Source organism: Capsicum annuum, chromosome 10, assembly GCF_002878395.1.
Source record: "Capsicum annuum cultivar UCD-10X-F1 chromosome 10, UCD10Xv1.1, whole genome shotgun sequence".
Lineage (NCBI taxonomy): Eukaryota > Viridiplantae > Streptophyta > Magnoliopsida > Solanales > Solanaceae > Capsicum > Capsicum annuum.
The window spans coordinates 161059793-161066481 of NC_061120.1; positions in this window are offsets into that span (position 1 = coordinate 161059793).

The window sequence follows — 6689 nt, forward strand, 5'->3', positions numbered from 1 at the left end:
ATATATATATATATATATATATATATATATATATATATTGAGAAAATCAACCACATGTGGTTGATTTTTAAAAAACTACCACTACTTTATCGACCATACACTTTGGTCGGTTTTGTGGTCGAAAATTGAAGAAAACTGACCACTCCTTTTTTTAGTAGTGTTTGCTGCTAGATAACAATTTAAATGATAAATTTACTAGACGATGAATATGAAAGCATCATACTTTGCGGCATAATCATAAGTATTATTGTAAGTATACTTTTCGATGACAATGAAAAGTTTCATCAAACTACTTTTAAATTTTGCTGATATTACCTCTTCTTTTTACTTTTTTGGAGGGTTTTGCAAAAAAAAAAATTAATATCTTTTTACATTTTTTTTTTCACTTTGGTGAATTTTGCTTAACCTATTTGTCACTTCTAATTTTGACTATGGGGCAACTAGCATTGAAGCTGTAGTATAATATGTAACAGAAAAGATGGCATGGACGAAACATACAATTACAGTAATAGAGAAAAAGTGATGATATGAAAACTCATAAAAAATTCTTGATTTATTGTTTGTCATTCTCTATCACCAACAGTACCATTTTTATTGTCATTATGATCTTATAATTCTCTCTAGATATTAAAGCATTTGGCAAAAACTTATAGAAATCTTATTGACTCTGATCTTAAGTCTTTTTGTGAGTAGTTTTATAAAAAAAAATAGTTGAATATTTTTTGTTTTGATTGCATGGTAATGTGTTAGCCTCCAATTATGAGTAGTATAATTCTCCTATAATTACCTCATTCCAACGAGGTATTCTTTCACATTGTATAATGATAAGTAAAATTAAATTAATTAAGAAAAAACATAAGACAATAGAGAAAATATATGACCTTCTTATTCAATTTCCTGTGATTCTTATATCACCTCCTCATGATGAGTTAGCTTTTTTGATTAAGTTATGTTAATATTCATTTCCTTAACATGCAGAGTCAGAACATATTCATATCTTTGGTTTCTTAATATTAGGCTCATATGTTATGTTGTTAACGAGAGATTTAGAAAACATAGAAACAAGGTTCACTTAAATCAATAGATCTTCTTATTCAGTTTCCTGTGATTCTTATATCACCTCCTCATGATGAGTTAGCTTTGTTGATTAAGTTATGTTAATGTTCATTTTCTTAACATGCAGAGCCAGAACATATTCATATCTTTGGTTTCTCAATATTGGGCTCAAATATTATGTTGTTGGCGTGAGGTTTAGAAAACATAGATATAAGGTTCACCTAAATCAATAGTTTTTGCTTAAATAGTAGAATTCAGTTATTGATACTTGAAATGGACGTTCTAAAATTTAAAACTCACAAAGGTTATTAAATTCTAGCTCCACTTCTATTGAGCGTGCGAATTGTATTACACCATATTTCTTGTTAAGAAAATGCGTCATTATTTTATTATATAATCTTGGGAAATTTTTACCTCACGAACTAACTTTACAGGTAAAGTTATATCTAAAATTCATTTTTGTAACAAATATTAACACCCGCAAAGTGACGGATTGATTTTAAAATGCTTTCTTAAATGGAGGAGTTGAAGAGGTACCATATTAAAACAAGACAAGCCATTGATAGTTGCCTACTTGGGGGTGCTCTCTTAATGTCATCAATAGGGCAGACACTGTAGCCTCTAAGGATGTTGGCAAGCTAAGAACATTAACTATAAAATCGGTACACAAAGTGTTCCACATTATTTTGAAATAAATCAACAACAACAACAACAACAACAAACCCAGTGTATTCCCACCTAGTGGAGTCTGGGGGGGGGGGGGGGTAAGATGTACGCAGTCCATACCTCTACCTCTGATGAAGTAGAAAGGCTGTTTCCGATAGACCCCCGGCTATTTTGAAATAAATCACATAGTTAAATTTCGCTTGAAATTTTCTTACGGTGAGATAAAATGATGAGCAAATTAGTAATGATGACTGTATATGAAATAAATTGGAAGGTATTTATCATGCTTCACCTTCTTTGTAATGTTACTAAAGGCTTGGCTATACTAATTCACAATCCTCAAGCTTGCTGTCTGTAATACTCAAAAGTAAAAAAGTTGTGTGACACATAGGCAGATTGGCATTAATGAGAATATATTTTTTTATTTTTCGCCCAAATATAGAGAAATACATGCGTATTTTAGGGACATCCTCACACCACATCTACTTGGAGATCATATTTGTCCTTTAGTTTTGCATATTTTTATGAAGTTACTTCTTTTTGTGACTATTATTTGGTTGTAGTGTTTGGTGTTTTTAGGGAATATGATGTCCCTCCATGCTAACATGCAAAGATGAACACACAAATCGAAGCTCCATTGAAGAAAGTGTTAATTTTTGCTTGACTGGGTTTGAATATTATCGGAGTTCATTGGCGATGGACTGAGAGCCAAGAAGGGAAAGTTGATCTTGGCTTCACTTTGAAAAGTGTAAGAACAACTTTTGTCTTCTTGGCTCTCACTTCATCGCCGGTGAGCTCATACAATATTTCAAAATTATTTTTTGTATCTTTTGGTTATCATTTCATTTCGTCTTAGTTTATGTGGCAACAATAGAAAATCTCAAAATTATACCAAAGCCACAAAAATTTATATGGTGGATTATATTTGTTTGACTGTTTTGAATTCACACAAAATTTAAAAAGGATAATGAAGACATTTGAATTTGTGGTTTTTAATTTAGGAATATGTAGAATATCTAAAATATTGTTAAACTAATAAGCATAACCTCAATAGCACTAATTAGGTAAAGATACATGAATAACTCTACTCTTATTCAGTAATTAAATGGTCCATAACATCATCTAAAATGTCCTTAATTTTGATAAAAATGTAGAATTCTGAGAATAAAAATAATTCTTCATAAAAAAATAAAATACTTTTACCATTAGAAAATAAGTACAATAACTAAATTCTATTTACAGTGCCTAAACTCTGATTGTCATTAATTCGGACCATCTCCAATAATATTAATTTAAACAGGATATATATTTTTGGTTGCATCTAATTTTGCTCCTTAATTATTAATGTGACGGTGGTTTATCACATTAAACTTTAATAAACTATTTTATATTCAAAATTTCATGTGATATTTTTATAAATTTTGTACTTAATAATATAACACACACACAATAATTTATTTTTTGTATACATTTAATCTTAATTAACGATTGATACACATGCAATGCACGTACACTAAACTAGTAGATTATAAATATAACCCAACAATTTGAAAGGGTTAGAATCTAGAGTTTTTTTTCCTTACAAATAAAATAAAATAATGAGATCAAATAGTCTATATTTTCAATGGATCGTATATATAGGAGTACTCTATGAAATCAGTCAATTCGTATATATAGGATTACTCTATAAAATCGGTCAATTCTATGTGATCGACGACTCCTCAATAGATAAATTTGAGTGTTATGCCATTAAATCTACTCGTATGGAGTTTGAAGTCGAAAGAGATAATTTTTCAATCTAACAAATCAAAAAGGACCGTCATTTTACGCATGTATCAAAAGAGATAGTCGTCTCACGCATGAACCCTTTTATCCTTTTTATCATAATGCATTCATAAATAAGCAAACTACAATTAAAAAAAATTGAATTGTACTTTGCCGACAAATGGGCAAACTATAAAGAAAAATATATATACGGATTGGGGTTTGTCAGTTTCTGGGCGAACCACTTTTAATTTTTCTTAGAATTACATCGTTTGACTCCATTAACGAATGAAGTAACAGTTCGTCTGAAATCGGTCAATTCTATGTGATCGACGACTCCTCAATGGAGAAATTTAAGTGTTAGTGTCGTTCGATCTACTTGTTTGGAGTACGAAACCGAAAGAGATAGTTTTTTAAAATTATTCCTAGATCAATGCTTTAACTCTTAACAATGAGTTATGCACTGAATAGCAGAAGAAGAAGAAGAAGAAGAAGAAGAAGAAGAAGAAGAAGAAGAAGATGAAGAAGAAGGACAAAGTAAGTAGAACAGAGAAGAAGAAGAAGTTTTGGAGAGTAGAATGAGAGATCTTGTGTATTCAAATTATTTTTGTTACTAGTACATAGTCAGTTATTTATAGGAGAATTAAATACCACTCTAACTACTTCAACAACTAGCCGTTAACAAGAGTAACTAACTGTTTCTAGAAAACAGTTATAACAACTTTTTAAATTTTTCCTGCACATAGCATATTCTTCTAGACTCTTCCAGCTTGTGATTTTTCCTTTGTCTCCAATATATTCAACACTCCCCCTCAAGCTAGGAAGGTGAAAAAATATCACACATTCCTAGCTTGTGATTTAGATGCACTTGTTGAGCCTTGATGAGGCCTTTGGTCGACATATCTGCAGGCTGATCTTGTGTAGCAATGTAGTTTGTAGTGATCATCCCTTGGCTTATCTTTTCTCTTATGAAGAAGCAATTAATGTCAATGTGTTTAGTTCTTTCATCATAAACTGGATTGGGAGCTATTTGAATAGTTGATTTACTGTCACTAAACACCTTGACTGGGAGCTTTACTTCTATTCCAATATCCTTTAGCAATCCTAGTATCCAAACTAGCTCAGCTGTTACAGCTGCTAAGCTTCTGAATTCAGCCTCAGCCAAACTTCTGGAAATAGTAGCTTATTTTTTTGACTTCCAGCATACAACTGAGTTCTTAATTTTTACAAAGTAACCAATCACTAATCTCCTGGTTTGAGGACATGATACCCAATTTGTATCATAGTAAGCACTCACCTGATCAGTTGGTTCACTAGATAGTAACACACACTGACCAGGTTGATTTTTAACATATATCACAACTCTGATTGCAGCATCCATGTGAGAATTTTTTGGTTCTTGTAGAAACTGAGTTAGTGTCTGTACACTAAATGCAATATCAGGTCTAGTCATGGTTAAGTATAGTAACTTGCGAATCTGTCTTTTATATACACCTTGATCTGCAGTAGGATCATCAGTAGGTTGTAGTTGTTTGACATGATCATCAAATTATTTTGAGGTCAGTTTGGCATTGTAGTCCATAGAAGTAACCACTGGTTTAGCTGCTATCAATCCCAACTCTGATAGTAACTCTAGAGAGTACTTCCTCTGGTGCATTAGTATCCCTTTGCTTGACCTTGCAAATTTATGCCAAGAAAGAACCTTAACTCACCTAGATCCTTCATTTTGAAGCTTTGTTGTAGCATAACTTTTGCATCTTCTATTAGTTTCAAGCTATCACCAGTGATTAGCATATCATCAACATACACAAGTACTAAAGTGATTCCTTCTTGTGTCCTTCTTATATACAGAGATGGATCATATTAACTTTGAACAAACTGAGACCTTAGTAAGACTTCTAATAGCTTTGTGTTCCATTGTCTACGTGCTTGCTTTAAGTAATATAGGGATTTAGTCAGTCTGCATACTGAACTCTCCCCCTGACTGGCAAATCCCTGAGGCAACTCCATGTATACTTCATCAGTGAGGTCACCATTTAGAAATGCATTGTAGACATCCATCTGATGAACAAACTAGTTCTTCTTTGCAGCAGTAGTAATAATAGTTCTTACTATTTTCATCTTCATAACTGGTGAGAAGGTTTCTTTGTAGTTAATCCCTTCTCTTTGTCCATAACCCTTTGCTATAAGTCTATCTTTAAATCTTTCCACTTCACCTGAAGCCTTATACTTCACCTTATATATCCACCTACAAGCAATGGACTTTTTACCTTTAGGCAAGGGAACAACCTCCCAAGTATGGTTGGAATTTAAAGCCTCTATTTCAATCTTCATTGCAACTATCCATCTAGGATATTTGTAGGCCTCAGAATAGTTTGTAGGCTTAGTAATAGATGAGGTTTTCACCACAAAACTCTTATAGTACTAAGATAGTTTATTATATGACACATGATTAGCAAGAGTATAAGGTACCTTCTTTGTGTTCTTAGAGACAAAGTCATTCATCCATGCTGGTGACTTCCTTTCTCTAGTTGATTTCCTTTGATCTTGAACTGCAGATGGTTGAGTTGCAGGCTGTGTAGTATTAGGAACCCTCTGTAGTTGCTATTCTTGCTGAGTAACCTCTTGATGTCTACTTGATCTTCTTTGATATACCTTGGTTATGGTCTATCTAGTAGTAGGTACATGAGGTTGTAGGTGTTCTTGCTGGTTCACAATGTTAAGAACCTCTTGAGATGAGACATTCTTAGGAGCCTGCAAGGGTTTCACAATATCACTTGCTGCTGGAAATTGATCTTTCAATTGAAACACATGATAAGGAATCTGATCACCAGTTACTTCAAGCTTGAAAGAAAACACATCTTCCCTGAAAGACACATCCCTGCTAACAAAGAAAATATTAGTAGATATGTCATATAAGACATATACCTTCTTGGTACAAGAACAGCCCATCAACACAGCTGCTCTTGATCTTGGCATGAGCTTGTCAAACTCATTTAGCACCTTAGCATAATAAAGACAACCTATTACTCTTAGGTGCTCACAAGATGGTTTAGTACCATACAATTTCTTATATGGAGTATAATAATCAATACTTGAACTAGGTAACCTATTTATGAGGTAAAAAATAGCTAAAACACAATATCCCCAAAACTTAACAGGTATTGTTGCTTGAAACCTGAATGCTCTTGTGACCTCCAGGA